Source organism: Balaenoptera musculus, chromosome X (assembly GCF_009873245.2).
Source record: "Balaenoptera musculus isolate JJ_BM4_2016_0621 chromosome X, mBalMus1.pri.v3, whole genome shotgun sequence".
Classification (NCBI taxonomy): Eukaryota; Metazoa; Chordata; class Mammalia; order Artiodactyla; family Balaenopteridae; genus Balaenoptera; species Balaenoptera musculus.
This window is the reverse complement of record NC_045806.1, coordinates 14,669,982-14,687,558: the sequence shown is the minus strand read 5'-3', so window position 1 is coordinate 14,687,558 and position 17,577 is coordinate 14,669,982. Positions and strand designations below refer to the sequence as shown.

The following is a 17,577-nucleotide window of genomic DNA, read 5'->3' as shown; positions in this document are numbered from 1 at the left end:
ATGCAGAAAAGTATAAGACACTGATGAAAGAAATTAAAGATGATATAAATAGATGGAGAAATATACCATGTTCTTGGATTGGAAGAATCAACATTGTGAAAATGACTATACTACCCAAAGCAATCTACAGATTCAGTGCAATCCCTATCAAACTACAACTGGCATTTTTCACAGAACTAGAACAAAAAATTTCACAATTTCTTTGGAAACACAAAAGACCCCGAAGAGCCAAAGCAATCTTGAGAAAGAAAAACGGAGCTGGAGGAATCAGGCTCCCGGACTTCAGACTATCCTACAAAGCTACAGTAATCAAGACAGTATGGTACTGGCACAAAAATAGAAATATAGATCAATGGAACAGGATAGAAAGCCCAGAGGTAAACCCGCACACATATGGTCACCTTATTTTTGATAAAGGAGGCAAGAATATACAATGGAGAAAAGACAGCCTCTTCAGTAAGTTGAGCTGGGAAAACTGGACAGGTACATGTAAAAGAATGAAATTAGAACACTCCCTAACACCATACACAAAAATAAACTCAAAATGGATTAAAGACCTAAAGGTAAGGCCAGACACTATCAAACTCCTAGAGGAAAACATAGGCAGAACACTCTATGACGTAAATCACAGTAAGATCCTTTTGACCCACCTCCTAGAGAAATGCAAATAAAAACAAAAATAAACAAATTGGACCTAATGAAACTTAAAAGCTTTTGCACAGCAAAGGAAACCATAAACAAGATGAAAAGACAACCCTCAGAATGGGAGAACATATTTGCAAATGAATCAACTGACAAAGGATTAATCTCCAAAATTTACTAGCAGCTCATGCAGCTCAATATCAAAAAAACAAACAACCCAATCCAAAAATGGGCAGAAGACCTAAACAGACATTTCTCCAAAGAAGATATACAGATTGCCAACAAACACATGAAGGAATGCTCAACATCATTAATCATTAGAGAAATGCAAATCAAAACTACAATGCTATATCCTCTCACACCAGTCAGAATGGCCATCATCAAAAAATCTAGAAACAATAAATGCTGAAGAGGGTGTGGAGAAAAGGGAACCCTCTTGCACTGTTGGTGGGAATGTAAATTGATACAGCTACTATGGAGAACAATATGGAGGTTCCTTAAAAAAGTAAAAATAGAACTACCATATGACCCAGCAATCCCACTACTGGGCATATACCCTGAGAAAACCGTAATTCAAAAAGAGTCATGTACCACAGTGTTCATTGCAGCTCTATTTACAGTAGACAGGACATGGAAGCAACCTAAGTGTCCATCACCAGTTGAATGGATAAAGAACATGTGGCACATATATACAATGGAATATTACTCAGCCATAAAAAGGAACGAAATTGAGTTATTTGTAGTGAGGTGGATGGACCTAGAGTCTGTCATACAGAGTGAAGTAAGTCAGAAAGAGAAGAACAAATAGCTGTATGCTAACACATATATATGGAATCTAAAGAAAAAAAAAAGTGGTCATGAAGAACCTAGGGGCAAGACGGGAATAAAGACGCAGACTTACTAGAAAATGGAATTGAGGACGTGGGGAGGGGGAAGGGTAAGCTGGGACAAAGTAAGAGAGTGGTAGTGTATATATGGACATATATACACTACGAAATGTAAAATAGATAGCTAGTGGGAAGCAGCCGCATAGCACAGGGAGATCAGCTCGATGCTTTGTGACCACCTAGAAGGGTGGGATGGGGAGGGTGGGAGGGAGGGAGATGCAAGAGGGACGGGATATGGGGATATATGTATATGTATAACTGATTCACTTTGTTGAACAGCAGAAACTAACACACCATTGTAAAGCAATTATACTACAATGAAAACGTTAAATAAATAAATAAATAAAACATGGATACAGAGAGTGGGCAGGTTTGCCCAGACAAGATCGCTGCTTTCATGGAAAGTCTCCAGAGAAAGACCAGTCCCCACTGAAAGTGGCAGTGATGTTGAGTGTTATAATTCCCACCTGGAGACCCGACTGCAGTCTCAAGGTGCCTTTGGAGAGTTGACCTGTGCAGCATTTTTAGAGCATACATAGGCAAATCATTTGTGACAACCAAAATATGAAGAATTGCTCGGCTTCCCTGGTGGCGCAGTGGTTGAGAATCTGCCTGCCAGTGCAGGGGACACGGGTTTGAGCCCTGGTCTGGGAGGATCCCACATGCCATGGAGCGGCTAGGCCTGTGAGCCACAATTACTGAGCCTGCGCGTCTGGAGCCTGTGCTCCGCAGCAAGAGAGGCTGCGATGATGAGGGGCCCGCGCACCGCGATGAAGAGTGGCCACCACTTGCCGCAACTAGAGAGGGCCCTCGCACAGAAACGAAGACCCAACACAGCCATAAATAAATAAATTAAAAATTAAAAAAAAAAAAAGAATTGCTAACCCCTCCCTGGCCCCATGTCCTCACTAAATTCCAACCTTAAATAGTCTATTCTTCGTTAGTACTTTCTCCCTCTGCAGTAGCCTAGTACAGCCCTTACTCTGTACTGTAAATGGTGTTGTATTGTAAATAAGGCCATTAGTACCCAACTATGCACGCTGGGGTGCTCACTAAATACCGTGTTCATTGGTTATATTTTACCATGAATTCCCTACATTTCAGAAGATCAAAACCAAATGTTAATGACTCAATTTTCTCTGACATTAAGCAATAGGTAGAAATTGTGCAAAACATGGTGCAATTTTTTTTAGTGTGAAAGATTGTCCTCGTTTGAGTTCCTGTGGAAGTAGATCCCAAGACAAGGATTCAAATGCAAATCATTTAATTGAGAGGTTAAGGAAACACTGGAGTGGGGTGAGGAAATGAGACAGGCATGGGAAGGAGCTAATATAGGGTGCTACCAGAGCTTCAGCCTGCTGAGGATCTCTGGGAGGTGGTGTAGGAGACTCAGAGTTCTCCCACCTGAGGGTGAGGAAGCTGAAGCATTTCATATACAAATCCTGTCAGCTCTGGGTTGAGGACTGTTGGGGGAACCTCAATTTTGTAGCACTTTCAGCCTGCTGCCCTGGTGGCAAAAATGGGCTTTATGCTAGTGGGTTAGGGATATGGGTGGGTGCTACAAAGATACTATTGGATATCCAGAATAATATTGCAGTATTTTTTAGCAAGGTCTGGCACTTCTATCATTAAAGAATTGTTTTTTCTGGTGATGGGCAAGAGGCTGGTTTCATTTACTTGAGTTTAGTAGCTAAGAATGACAATACTTTTTCAACCTCACAGGTTTATTGTGAGGATGAAGTGAATTAGTACTATCTGTGAAAGTACAACAGAAATGGAAGATGGCAGTTGAAATTATTTGATTGTTTGCAACTGGATAAAAAAATGAACCAAGGAAAAACAGTAAACTGGAAAATAGAACTATCACAGTTTTTTTCTCATTTTATTGTGTTTTAAGTGGTTTTGCTTCTGAATCCCAAAATGTGGAGTTTCACGTGATTTAGTTTATTTCACGTTTTCTGATTCATCAGAAAGCCTTCTTGGAATCTGACATGTTATCACTTTGGGACTGTTGGCCAGCTGCTCCTGACTTGGCCACATGAAGGCTCAGACTGTTCCAGTCTCTGAACTGAAGAGGACCAACACTGTTAGCATATCTCTCACCGCCATGAATGCAAGGTTAGTATTCTCTTTGTAGTCAATTTTTGTAAATGTTACATGTGATCTCAAAATGAGTGTGTATTCTCTATTCATTGAGTGCAGTATTCTGTGTATGAATATTAGATCAAGCTGTGTTTTTAGTGTGGATTAAATCTTCACTGTTTTTAATGTATGTATATATATTGCCCACCTTATTGATAACTTTTCGAGAGAAGTTAACTGAAAATATTCTATGATGGTGCATCTGTTATAAAAATGTTGCTTTATGTATTTTGAAACTACATTATTCAATGCATACAGGTTCAAAATTGTTATAGCTTCTTGGTAGATTGTTTTTATCATCTAGTGAGGTCCTGCTTTATTCTTACTGTCTTTCTGCTTTAAGTTCTGTTTTGCCAGATATTAATTTTGCTAGATAGATTTTTGTTGTTATTTGTCTAATATATATTTCCCATACATTTTATTTTAGCTTATGTATGTCATTGTGTTTTAGGTGTGCCTCCTATAAATAGCCCATGTCTAGTTTTTGTTTTTCACCCACCAAATATAAATAGATTTACTTATCTATTAAACATTAAAAGCATAGATTACTGCTATATTTGGGTTTAATTTTTGCTTTCTTGTTGTTCCTGTTTATTTTTTCATTTTTGTTTTCTTCTGGTTTGGAAGTTATCGATTCTATTTCTTTTTTTATCATTCATTTCTTACTCTCATTTTCCATTGCCTTTTGACCTTTTATGTTGCTGATGAGATGTTTTCTGCAAGGTTGTCTTTCCTTAGCTTGGAATAGAGTAAAAACATGATAAATATTTATCTTCTGGAATAACATTCACTGCATATTTGAGGGTTGTTGCTGTGTACCTAATGACATATAGTGTATGTTGCTTTACTCCCTACTCACAGAGGGTATGGGGCAAATTAGTGAAATCTTCCCAAACTTTCTTTGACATTTCTATCCACAGTACTTGGCTGACCCTCCCTCTTCTTCCCTTTCTCTTTCCTCATGATTTTTCTCGTGGCCTTTGAAAAGGAGCCTTAAATAGTGACAGGAGTTGCAAGAGGTAGCATGAAGGAAAGTTCAGTATATCAAGTTATGAAGCCTCAGCTACCCAATTCTGTAAAGTTAATAGCTTTTAAAGGGAACCTCTTTTTTTCTTTCTCTCCATTTGTGTGACAGCTTTGTCCTGTGACACATGCACCTTCAGCTGACTTTCGGAAGCCTGCTATTCTTGAGGTCATAATTTTGACTGATGGGCCTATAATTAGTAAGTGCTCATTAAGTACTCTGTCCTGAGTATTTCTGTGGGATGGTAAAGAAGGTTCTTAGCAGCTGCCAGGGTGATAACAGTCCTGCCAATTGGCATGACTCCAAAAGTAACCAAAGAACTTTATTAAGATTAAAAGCAAACGAACAAAGAAGCATAGCAGTAGCTATAGCAGCAACTATGGCAAAGGAGAAAATAGTGTGAAGGCCTCCTAGTCACCAAATCCTTTTTCTCCATAGTGTTCAAAGCTTGATACACTCTCAGTTTTCCTCCCACCCATCTGAAGTCATGCCTGTCTCTACTGACTCTTTGTCCTCCTGCCTCCTAGTTACAGGTGTTTTCCACATGTTGATCTGGAGTCCTTTTCTCTCTTCTGTGATCCTCCCCCACACAGAGCATTCCATTCCATTGGCTTCTAATATAAACTTTATGTTGATGCCTCCCAAATCCACATCTCAGGCTTCTACCTAAACTCCAGTTCCACATCTTTAATTGCCTGCTAAATGTTTTCCCCTAGAGGTCCTTCTGAAGCCTTGACTCAAGTATGACTTGAGTATGACTCACCTAAAGTCATACTCTTTCCTTAAAATCAGCTTCCACACTCTGTGACCCAGCAATTCCACTCTTATATATGTAGCCAAAAGAAATGTGTGCCCAATGCACCAAGAGACATGTGTTAGTGTGTTCATAGAACATGATAGAGACCAAATAGAGATTGACTCAGGAATGCAAAGTTGGGTTAAAATTAGAAAATCCAACAGTTTAATTCATCACATTAATAGAACAAGGGGGGGGGATCACATGGTAATTTCAATAGCTGTAGAAATTCATTTGATAATATTAAACATCCTTTAATGGTAGAAACTCTTAGCAAAGTCAGAGAAGAAGGGAACATCCTTAATCTCTAAAAGACTTACTGCAAACATACTAAATGATAAAATGTTGAAAACTTTCCCTTGGAGATCAGGAACAAGACAAGAATGCCCTGATAACCACTGCAATTCAACATTGTTCAGAGTGTTCTGGCCAGGGCACAAAGCAAGAAAAAGGCATGAGAATTGTAAAGAAAGAAACAGAAAACTGTCATTATTTGCATATATGATTATATTCATAGAAAATCCAAGTGATTTGGCGGATAAACTATTGGAATTAATAAGAGAATTTTAGCACAGTCCCTGGATGTGAAAGCTCAATACCCCAAAATCCAATATGTTTCTCTATACCAGCAGGAAACAGAAAATGAAATTAATACAAAATACCAAGAAATAAATATAATTAAGGATGTGCAAGATTCTACAGAAAAAAATGATAAAACCTTATTCTCAGACATTAAAGGAGTATAAGAACAGGGAGATATACAGTAGTAAATATGAGAAAAAAAGATGCCCATTCTCCCCAAATTCATTTCTAAATTTAATGTAATACCAGTTAATGTTTTTTGGTGGAACTTGACAAACTGATTTTAAAATTCATATGGAAATATAAAAGGCCAAGGATAGGCATTACCCTTTTGAAGCAGAGGAATAAGGGAGAAAACTTGATCCATTGGATAAGAAGAGTGTTATAAATCTATAGTAATCAAGACAATATATTACTTTTTCAGGGATAGAAAAATAGACCATGAAATAGAATGAATAAACCAGAAACATATCCACATATAAGGTCAATATTTGATATATGTTGCACTATAGAAGAGAAATGTCAATCCTTAGAATAAATAGTACTGAGACAATGGGTAACTGTAATTAAATTAAACCTCTATCTCACACCATATCCCCACATCTATTCAAGGTGTATTGAAAACCTGAACATGAAAAATCAAAAAGTTCCTAAAAGATAATATAAAATATCTTCATGAGGTTGGGGGGTAGGGATGAATTGCATAAACAAGATACAAAAGATACCTATTCATAAGGAAAGGGGAAATATTGATAAATTAGATATTAACTTTAAGAATTTCTGTTTATTAAAGAACACTGTAAGAGTGAAAAGGTAAATCACAGGGTGAGGGAAGGTATTTGCAGCTCATGAAACTGACAAAACTGGTATTTTGGCGTATTAAGAAGTCTCATGTAGGCAAGTCCTCGGGAGAAGGATGGGGGTGGTGCTGACAGACAAATTTGGGGAAAACTGAGACCAAGGAACTTTTGCCTCATTTACTGCTTGAAAGTTTTAGAGGAGTCTGCTGGACAGAGACCCTTTGCCAACATGGGATGGCTCAGCCTAATAAAGAGAGGCATTGTCAGACATAGTGAGTGTCTTAGGTCATGTTCACTAGAAGCAGAGCTTGAGACAGGGATTCCAGTGCATGCTCTTTATTGGAGGAATGCTCTCAGGAGAAGGGGAATGAGGGAAGTGGGATAGGGCAGGGGAAGGTGCTAAGCAAGGATGTGTTCTTAGCTTCAGCCTGAACCCATAGGGAGTTCTGTAGCATGAATTGCACCACAGAGCTGTTTCCCCTTGAGGCAAGGAGGCCAGAATTCCATACCTCTATGGCATTTAGTCACTGGCTGTGGGCTGTACCCCAAAGGTGGGGGTGAGCATAGCTTCCTAAGCAAAAGTGGCTTCTGCTCAGCTGGGGGAAATTCTCCAAAGAAGGGGGCATTTGTAAGCTATTAGCAACCATCACACAACATCTGGAGGGATGGGTGAATTGGTTTGTAAAAGGCATCACTGTGGAGCACCAAGAGTGTCCTCCGCAGTGAGGACCTGGTTAGCATGTCTGAGTCAATCTCAGTTCCCATGTGGTGTGGATCGTATGTTGGAGCCCAGAAGCCTGCGTGAGGCTGGACCTTACAGGGCACAGTGATCTAGAGCAGAGGATAAAGGGTGAGCTCTGTTCTCAGAGGGTGAGGAGGAGGTTGTGACAGGGACTCAGAGGGATTTCTAGAGATGAGATTGAAACAGCCACAGGGAGAGGGTCAATATTCTCCTAGAACACTGAGCCAAAAAACAAAACCAGAAACAGATCACAAGTTCACCAGCTGCCAATGCTGACCTTAAGGCCTGCAGGGAACACAGCGCAAGAGAATATAAGGACATCTTCTATCTAAGACCAACCCCATTTTCATCATCCAGGCTCTAGCCTCGAGAAGACCCTAGGGCTTGGAAATAAGTGCCGTTGGGGTTTGTGAAGAATAATATATTAGGTTTTTAAGAAATAAACTACATTTACACTGCATATCTGAATTGTAGTGTAAGTGAAATTTCAACACCCACTTTAAAACACATTATGTCCACTAGATTGTTACAGTCAGACACATAAATGGAGTAAACAAAAGTTTGACCTTTGACAACAAGATTGTAAACCCTTTGAGAGCAAAGTGGTGAAGCCCACACAGTGAAGTGTTAATAATTCTCTTTTATCTCATATTATTTCCCCTAATGAGATTTGAAACTCATCCTCTTTTGTTTCAACCCACACGTGTTACCAAGAGCCACTGGTAAAATTCAAAAGACACCATGGAAAAGGAAACTTGACTAGAAATTGCATTGGGATATCTGTTACTGATTTAGAGAAAAATCATTTTAGACCCATACCTTACACCACAGTGCCAGATGAATAAAATACGTATAAGAAATTAATTCATAAGGAAAAACATTGAACTTTATGAGGTCTCTGGAACTCTCTATAAGTTTCATAAGCTTTTTAAAAAATTTTATTTTTTATTTATTTATTTTTGGCTGTGTTAGGTCTTCATTGCTGTGCGTGGGCTTCCTCTAGTTGCGGCGAGCGGGGACTACTCTTTGTTGTGGTATGCGGGCTTCTCATTGCAGTGGCTTCTCTTTGTCGCAGAGCACAGGCTCTAGGCACGCGGGCTTCAGTAGTTGTGGCATAAGGGTTCAGTAGTTGTGTCTCGCAGGCTCTAGAGCACAGGCTCAGTAGTTGTGGCGCACAGGCTTAGTGGCTCCGCGGCACGTGGGATCTTCCCGGACCAGGGCTCTAACCCGTGTCCCCTGCATTGGCAGGTGGATTCTTAACCACTGCGCCACCAGGGAAGTCCCAAGTTTTATAAGCTTTAAAGTGAAAAAACATCAAAATTATAACTGACAATTTCTGACTACATAAAAATTTAAAGTTTTGTATACAAGAAACTAAAAAACACAGGGGAAATATTTTTAACAAATATGGAAAACAGGTTTAATATCTTAGGAAAATTCAAAAGAAAACATTAATACCCCAATAATAAAGAAGAAAAAGACTGACAATTCCAAATGAGGACCTATGCTAAGTAAAGAAATATATGGGAAAGTGTTAAACTTTTTGCTTCAACCTTAAACAAGTTCTTATTGAGTATAATATTATGGGCTAGATACAGTTCTAGGTACTAGTCATTGAAGAATACAAAGCAAATTACTAATTTGATACTAGCAAAACTGATACTTTCATACACTGCTGATGGAAGTAAAAATTACACAATCCCAATTGAATTTAGCCATACCTATCAAGTGATAGTATTGTTTTAAGTCAAGAATTCTACTTTGGGGAACATATCTCCAAAGGAAAAAGTAATCCCAAGAGGGGAAGAAAACATATGCCTGAAGATGTTCATCACATTGTATTTTATAAAGAGAGAGAGAGAGAGAGAGAGAAAATATATATGAAAGCGCTTAAAGTATTTAGCATTTTTATTGAAGGTTTCTCAAATTAATTTTTCTGTATAATCTTTTTTTCATAGAATATCTATTAAGTTTCTTGAGAACATGCCTTCTGGAAGAAGGGAGCCCCTCACTTTGGTTATCTTCCTCTTAGGGTTATAAAATTAATGATGTGGTTCATTTGGCAATAAGGTTTCAGTTGGATGAAAAGTTTGGAGCTCAGGCCCACCTAAGCACTAGCCTTTCACCAAGGTGAGAGAGAGAACTTCTAGAACATAAACGAAGAGGATGAAGTCCCTTGATTATGTACTTTTCTAGATTTTCTGAGGTGTGAGCATCTCATGTGGCCTTTAGTAAGGCTAGATAAGACAGCTCCAACCTACCTACTGGACACAGGCCCTGAACTTCTCAGAAAGAATGAGAATAAATCTCTTATTCTATAGAAACTAAGACATGCATAGAAAGGACAAGACCCCTTTATCAGCTAGAGGGGTCAGAAGGAAGGGCAAACTACCTGATTGGGCCTCAGAATAAATAATCTCAGAGCAATGGCACTCACTAGGATCTCTCCAAGGTCCTGAACAACTGCCTGCATCTCTCTACAGCCTAATAGAAACTTCCTCTCACTAGTGTCTCTCACCTTAAGGATTCACTACCTCTGCTTGCCTTGGCACTTGCCCTCTGGCCTCTGACTCCCTGACACAATCTGTCTATGACCGTACCTAATGGTACTTCAGTCACTGTCTGTTCTCTGCATGTACTGGCAGCTTCATTTATCAGGTTCCTTCTAAAGGAAGTCTGTTTGAGGCTATGTCAGTAATAGAGAATATATGCTTTATTAATTCTTGGTTGTACTATCAGGAGGAGAGGGAACACAGGAGAGGTGATTTTCAGATATGAGTGCTCTTAGATCAGTAAAGCCTAGTATCTGTCACTGTATTTGGTTGTTACTGGGATGCTTGAGAAAGGAACTACAAGAAGATCACATAGAGGAAACAAAAAGAGGAGACCATCAGAGAGTGGAGAGATATAAAGAGCCTGTCATACTTTTCAGTCCTTCAATTACTGGATTACAAACAGGGTGCCTTACATATGGTTGGTGCTGTAAAGAAATGAATATTAAACTAAGCACTAGAAGAACAAAATTCTAGTTCTCTCTCTCTCTCTCTTTAAAAACTAACTATTTGTGTAACATTGGGTAAATCATTTAAGTTCTCTGTATTAACGTAGGGTAACTGCTGCAACAAATCACCCCCAAACTCCAATCACGTAAAACAACATAAGCTTATTTCTCACTCACACAACAATCCAATACATATTCCTGGTTGTCTGGCTTTCCTGGACAACTCTCTTGAGTCTCCAAGTGGTGACTCAAACTTCTTCCATATTGTAGCTTTGCTGTCCTCTGAGTTCTTGGAGTAATTGTCATTCAGTTAGCCACTGAGGAAAGAGAATAGGAAGCTTATATATTGGAGGGTTTTATGGGTCAGGCCATGAAATGGTACACATCACTTCTACCCACATTCTATTGGACAGGAATCATCACATGTTCACACCTAACTTCAAGGGATCTTGGGAAATGTAGTCTTGCTATGTGCCAAAAAAGAAAAGGAACACAGTTTGGTAAATAACTGGCCAGTCTCTACCATAGTCTCTGGGTTCTGGTTTCCTCAACTGTAAAATGATGCAAATAATATCTGCCCTTCCTTCTGCATTGAGTTATTGTGAAGATCAAAGGAGATTATCTGTGTGAAAATGGCTTGAAAACTGTAAATCAACATATACAGGAAGGGAATCATTATTGCTTGGCTTACCTATCTTTGAATGTTAACTTTAGGAGTGAAAGAAAGATGTTCTTTCTTTGGTAAGACTCTTTATAGTTGATCCCAGTATATACCAAGTACAAGTATATGTAACAGGGTAATATATTTTTTCATGTGGGGTAAAAATAGAGATTGTAAATGGACCTTTGACATTTCATAATTTGAATGCCTTGATAGAAGTATACTAGGATGAAATTAAGGGAAAGTGCCATTTTGCATTCAAGCCTAATTTCTTGCCAGGCTCCTTAAGATACTATAACCTCCCAGACAATAAAACTACCACAGGTTTGATAATGCATGTTAAGTTCTATCATCTTTGACATTCTTCCCTGGACTGGTTATTGGAAGTAGGATATCTATTATGACTTTTGTATATGACATCCAATTATTCATATATAAACAATGAACATACACACACAGATCCTTTTTAATTTTTGAGGCCCTCACCCTCAGCAGCCAGAAGCTCCTATTCCCTCTAACTTTCCAAACAAGCAAACAAACAAAGAAAACAAAAACCAAAACCAAACAAACAAAAAACGAAAAAAGAAAAAGCCTCCTCCAACTTCTCTTCTCCATCTCAGGTTGGCCATGAAGGAGAGGATCTGATAGAGTTGCATTATGCTTACACACCCAGCAACATGCCAACGATTTCTTTTTTGGTTTTTTGTTTTTTTTGTTTTTTTGTTTTTTTTAAATTAATTAATTTATTTATTTTTGGCTGTGTTGGGTCTCCATCTCTGTGCGAGGGCTTTCTCTAGTTGTGGCAAGCGGGGGCCACTCTTCATCGCGGCGCGTGGGCCTCTCACCATCGCGGCCTCTCTCGTTGCGGAGCACAGGCTCCAGACGTGCAGGCTCAGCAATTGCGGCCCACGGGCCCAGCCGCTCCGCGGCACGTGGGATCCTCCCAGACCAGGGCCCGAACCCATGTCCCCTGCATTGGCAGGCAGACTCCCAACCACTGCGCCACCAGAGAAGCCCCTCTTTTTTGGTTTTTAAATATTTATTTATTTATTTATTTACATCTTTATTGGAGTATAATTGCTTTACAATGGTGTGTTAGTGTCTGCTTTTTTTTTTTTTGATGTTTAGAGAAGCTTTATTCATAATTGCCAAAATGTTGAAGCCATCAAGATCTCCTTCAGTAGGTGAATGGATAAATAAATTGTGGTACATCCAGACAATAGATTATTTAGTGCTAAAAAAATGAGCTCTCAAGTGATGAAAAGACATGAAGGAAACTTACATGCCTGATACTTGTTTTTTTTTTTTTTTAAGATTTTTAGAAATTTCATGTAATGTCTGAAACATTTATATTAACGTATTTCCATACATATTCCATACAAATACAAATATAAGATTTTTAGAAATTTCATGTAATGTCTGAAACATTTATATTAACATATTTCCATACAAATAACCCAATGAAAGTTTAGTATTAGTTGTTTTGTTTGTTTTTTTATACTGCAGGTTCTTATTAGGCATCAATTTTATACACATCAGTGTATACATGTCAATCCCAATCGCTCAATTCAGCACACCACCATCCCCACCCCACCGCAGTTTTCCCCCCTTGGTGTCCATATGTCCATTCTCTACATCTGTGTCTCAACTTCTGCCCTGCAAACTGGCTCATCTGTACCATTTTTCTAGGTTCCACATACATGCATTAATATACGATATTTGTTTTTCTCTTTCTGACTTACTTCACTCTGTATGACAGTCTCTACATCCATCCACGTCTCAAAAAATGACCCAGTTTCGTTCCTTTTTATGGCTGAGTAATATTCCATTGTATATATGTACCACACCTTCTTTATCCATTCGTCTGTTGATGGGCATTTAGGTTGCTTCCATGACCTGGCTATTGTAAATAGTGCTGCAATGAACATCCGGGTGCATGTGTCTTTTTGAATTACGGTTTTCTCTGGGTATATGCCCAGTAGTGGGATTGCTGGGTCATATGGTAATTCTATTTTTAGTTTTTTAAGGAACCTCCATATTGTTCTCCATAGTGGCTGTATCAATTTACATTCCCACCAACAGTGCAAGAGGTTTCCCTTTTCTCCACACCCTCTCCAGCATTTGTTGTTTGTAGATTTTCTGATGATGCCCATTCTAACAGGAGTGAGGTGATACCTCATTGTAGTTTTGATTTGCATTTCTCTAATAATTAGTGATGTTGAGCATCTTTTCATGTGCTTCGTGGCCGTCTGTATGTCTTCTTTGGAGAAATGTCTATTTAGGTCTTCTGCCCATTTTTGGATTGGGGTGTTTGTTTCTTTAATATTGAGCTGAATGATCTGTTTATATATTTTGGAGATTAATCCTTTGTCCGTTGATTCATTTGCAAATATTTTCTCCCATTCTGAGGGTTGTCTTTTCGTCTTGTTTATGGTTTCCTTTGCTGTGCAAAAGCTTTGATGTTTCATTAGGTCCCACTTGTTTATTTTTGTTTTTATCTCCATTACTCTAGGAGGTGGATCAAAAAAGATCTTGCTGTGATTTATGTCAAAGAGTGTTCTTCCTATGTTTTCCTCTAAGAGTTTTATAGTGTCCAGTCTTATATTTAGGTCTCTAATCCATTTTGAGTTTATTTTTGTGTATGGTGTTAGGGAGTATTCTAATTTCATTCTTTTACATGTAGCTGTCCAGTATTCCCAGCACCACTTATTGAAGAGACTGTCTTTTCTCCATTGTATATCCTTGCCTCCTTTGTCATAGATTAGTTGACCATAGGTGCGTGGGTTAATCTCTGGGCTTTCTATCTTGTTCCATTGATCTATGTTTCTGTTTTTGTGCCAGTGCCATATTGTCTTGATTACTGTAGCTTTGTAGTATAGTCTGAAGTCAGGGAGTCTGATTCCTCCAGCTCCATTTTTTTCCCTCAAGACTGCTTTGGCTATTCGGGGTCTTTTGTGTCTCCATACAAATTTTAAGATGATTTGTTCTAGCTCCGTAAAAAACGCCATTGATAATTTGATAGGGATTGCATTGAATCTGTAGATTGCTTTGGGTAGTATACTCATTTTCACAATGTTGATTCTTCCAATCCAAGAACATGGTATATCTCTCCATCTGTTGGTATCATCTTTAATTTCTTTCATCAGTGTCTTATAGTTTTCTGCATACAGGTCTTTTGTCTCCCTAGGTAGGTTTATTCCTAGGTATTTTATTCTTTTTGTTGCAATGGTAAATGGGAGTGTTTCCATAATTTCTCTTTCAGATTTTTCATCATTAGTGTATAAGAATGCAAGAGATTTCTGTGCATTAATTTTGTATCCTGCAACTTTACCATATTCATTAATTAGCTCTAGCAGTTTTCTGGTGGCAGTTTTAGGATTCTCTATGTATAGTATCATGTCATCCGCAAACAGTGACAGTTTTACTTCTTCTTTTCCAATTTGTATTCCTTTTATTTCTTTTTCTTCTCTGATTGCCGTGGCTAGGACTTCCAGAACTATGTTGAATAATAGTGGTGAGAGTGGACATCCTTGTCTCGTTCCTGATCTTAGAGGAAATGCTTTCAGTTTTTCACCATTGAGAATGATGTTTGCTGTGGGTTTGTCATATATGGCCTTTATTATGTTGAGGTAGGTTCCCTCTATGCCCACTTTCTGGAGAGTTTTTATCAGAAATGGGTGTTGAATTTTGTCAAAAGCTTTTTCTGCATCTATTGAGATGATCATATGGTTTTTATTCTTCAATTTGTTAATATGGTGTATCACACTGATTGATTTGCATATATTGAAGAATCCTTGCATCCCTGGGATAAATCCCACTTGATCGTGGTGTATGATCCTTTTAATGTGTTGTTGGATTCTGTTTGCTAGTATTTTGTTGAGGATTTTTCCATCTATATTCATCAGTGATATTGGTCTGTAATTTTCTTTTTTTGTAGTGTCTTTGTCTGGTTTTGGTATCAGGGTGATGGTGGCCTCATAGAATGAGTTTGGGAGTGTTCCTTCCTCTGCAATTTTTTGGAAGAGTTTGAGAAGGATGGGTGTTAGCTCTTCTGTAAATGTTTGATAGAATTCACCTGTGAAGCCATCTGGTCCTGGACTTTTGTTTGTTGGAAGATTTTTAATCACAGTTTCAATTTCATTACTTGTGATTGGTCTGTTCATATTTTCTGTTTCTTCCTGGTTCAGTCTTGGAAGGTTATACCTTTCTAAGAATTTGTCCATTTCTTCCAGGTTGTCCATTTTATTGGCATAGAGTTGCTTGTAGTAGTCTCTTAGGATGCTTTGTATTTCTGCGGTGTCTGTTGTAACTTCTCCGTTTTCATTTCTGATTTTATTGATTTGAGTCCTCTCCCTCTTTTTCTTGATGAGTCTGGCTAATGGCTTATCAATTTTGTTTATCTTCTCAAAGAAGCAACTTTTAGTTTTATTGATCTTTGCTATTGTTTTCTTTGTTTCTATTTCATTTATTTCTGCTCTGATCTTTATGATTTCTTTCCTTCTGCTAACTTTGGGTTTTGTTTGTTCTTCTTTCTCTAGTTTGTTTAGGTGTAAGGTTAGATTGTTTACTTTAGATTTTTCTTGTTTCTTTAGGTAGGCTTGTATAGCTATAAACTTCCCTCTTAGAACTGCTTTTGCTGCGTCCCATAGGTTTTGGGTCGTCGTGTTTTCATTGTCATTTGTCTGTAGGTATTTTTTTATTTCCTCTTTGATTTCTTCAGTGATCTCTTGGTTATTTAGTAACGTATTGTTTAGCCTCCATGTGTTTGTCTTTTTTACGTTTTTTTCCCTATAGTTCATTTCTAATCTCATAGCGTTGTGGTCAGAAAAGATGCTTGATATGATTTCAGTTTTCTTAAATTTACTGAGGCTTGATTTGTGGCCCAAGATGTGATCTATCCTGGAGAATGTTCCGTGCGCACTTGAGAAGAACGTGTAATCTGCTGTTTTTGGATGGAATGTCCTATATATATCAATTAAATCTATCTGGTCTATTGTGTCATTTAAAGCTTCTGTTTCCTTATTTATTTTCATTTTGGATGATCTGTCCATTGGTGTAAGTGAGATGTTAAAGTCCCCCACTATTACTGTGTTACTGTCGATTTCCTCTTTTACAGCTGTTAGCAGTTGCCTTATGTATTGAGGTGCTCCTATGTTGGGTGCATATATATTTATAATTGTTATATCTTCTTCTTGGATTGATCCCTGGATCATGATGTAGTGTCCTTCCTTGTCTCTTGTAACATTCTTTATTTTAAAGTCTATTTTATCTGATATGAGTATAGCTACTCCAGCTTTCTTTTGATTTCCATTTGCATGGAATATCTTTTTCCATCCCCTCACTTTCAGTCTGTATGTGTCCCTAGGTCTAAAGTGGGTCTCTTGTAGACAGCATATATATGGGTCTTGTTTTTGTATCCATTCAGCCAGTCTATGTCTTTTGGTTGGGGCATTTAATCCATTCACGTTTAAGGTAATTATCGATATGTATGTTCCTATGACCATTTTCTTAATTGTTTTGGGTTTGTTTTTGTAGGTCCTTTTCTTCTCTTGTGTTTCCCACTCAGAGAAGTTCCTTTAGCATTTGTTGTAGAGCTGGTTTGGTGGTGCTGAATTCTCTTAGCTTTTGCTTGTCTGTAAAGCTTTTGATTTCTCCATCAAATCTAAATGAGATCCTTGCCGGGTAGAGTAATCTTGGTTGTAGGTTCTTCCCTTTCATCACTTTAAGTGTATCATGCCACTCCCTTCTGGCTTGCAGAGTTTCTGCTGAGAAATCAGCTGTTAACCTTATGGGAGTTCCCTTGTATGTTATTTGTCGTTTTTCCCTTGCTGCTTTCAATAATTTTTCTTTGTCTTTAATTTTTGCCACTTTGATTACTATGTGTCTCGGCGTGTTTCTCCTTGGGTGTATTCTGTATGGGACTCTCTGTGCTTCCTGGACTTGGGTGGCTATTTCCTTTCCCATGTTAGGGAAGTTTTCGACTATAATCTCTTCAAATATTTTCTCTGGTCCTTTCTCTCTTTCTTCTCCTTCTGGGACCCCTATAATGCGAATGTTGTTGCGTTTAATGTTGTCCCAGAGGTCTCTTAGGTTGTCTTCATTTCTTTCTTTTTTTTTTTAAATGCAGATTCCCAGGCCTTATCCTACCCGGGGCAGGACCAGAGAATCTGCATTTTATTAAGCTTTCCCAGTGACTCTGAAGCCTATCGCAATTTATGTCTTCATTTCTTTTCATTCTTTTTTCTTTATTCTGTTCCGCAGCAGTGAATTCCACCATTCTGTCTTCCAGGTCACTTATCC

At 38.3% G+C, this 17,577-nt stretch overlaps 1 protein-coding gene across 4 annotated transcripts in view; it reads left to right on the top strand.

Moving 5' to 3' along the window:
- The window catches only part of RAI2 (retinoic acid induced 2), a 402,071-nt gene that overhangs the window by 13,890 nt on the left and 370,604 nt on the right, over nucleotides 1-17,577 (top strand). For 3 of the 4 annotated variants that reach the window (XR_005018443.1, XM_036841002.1, XM_036841001.1), the window contains exon 2: nucleotides 3,500-3,647. The exons of the other annotated variant lie outside the window; for it this stretch is intronic. The gene's annotated coding sequence lies outside the window, so the exon portion shown is untranslated. The remainder of the gene's footprint in view (nucleotides 1-3,499; nucleotides 3,648-17,577) is intronic. 4 annotated transcript variants of the gene reach the window in all.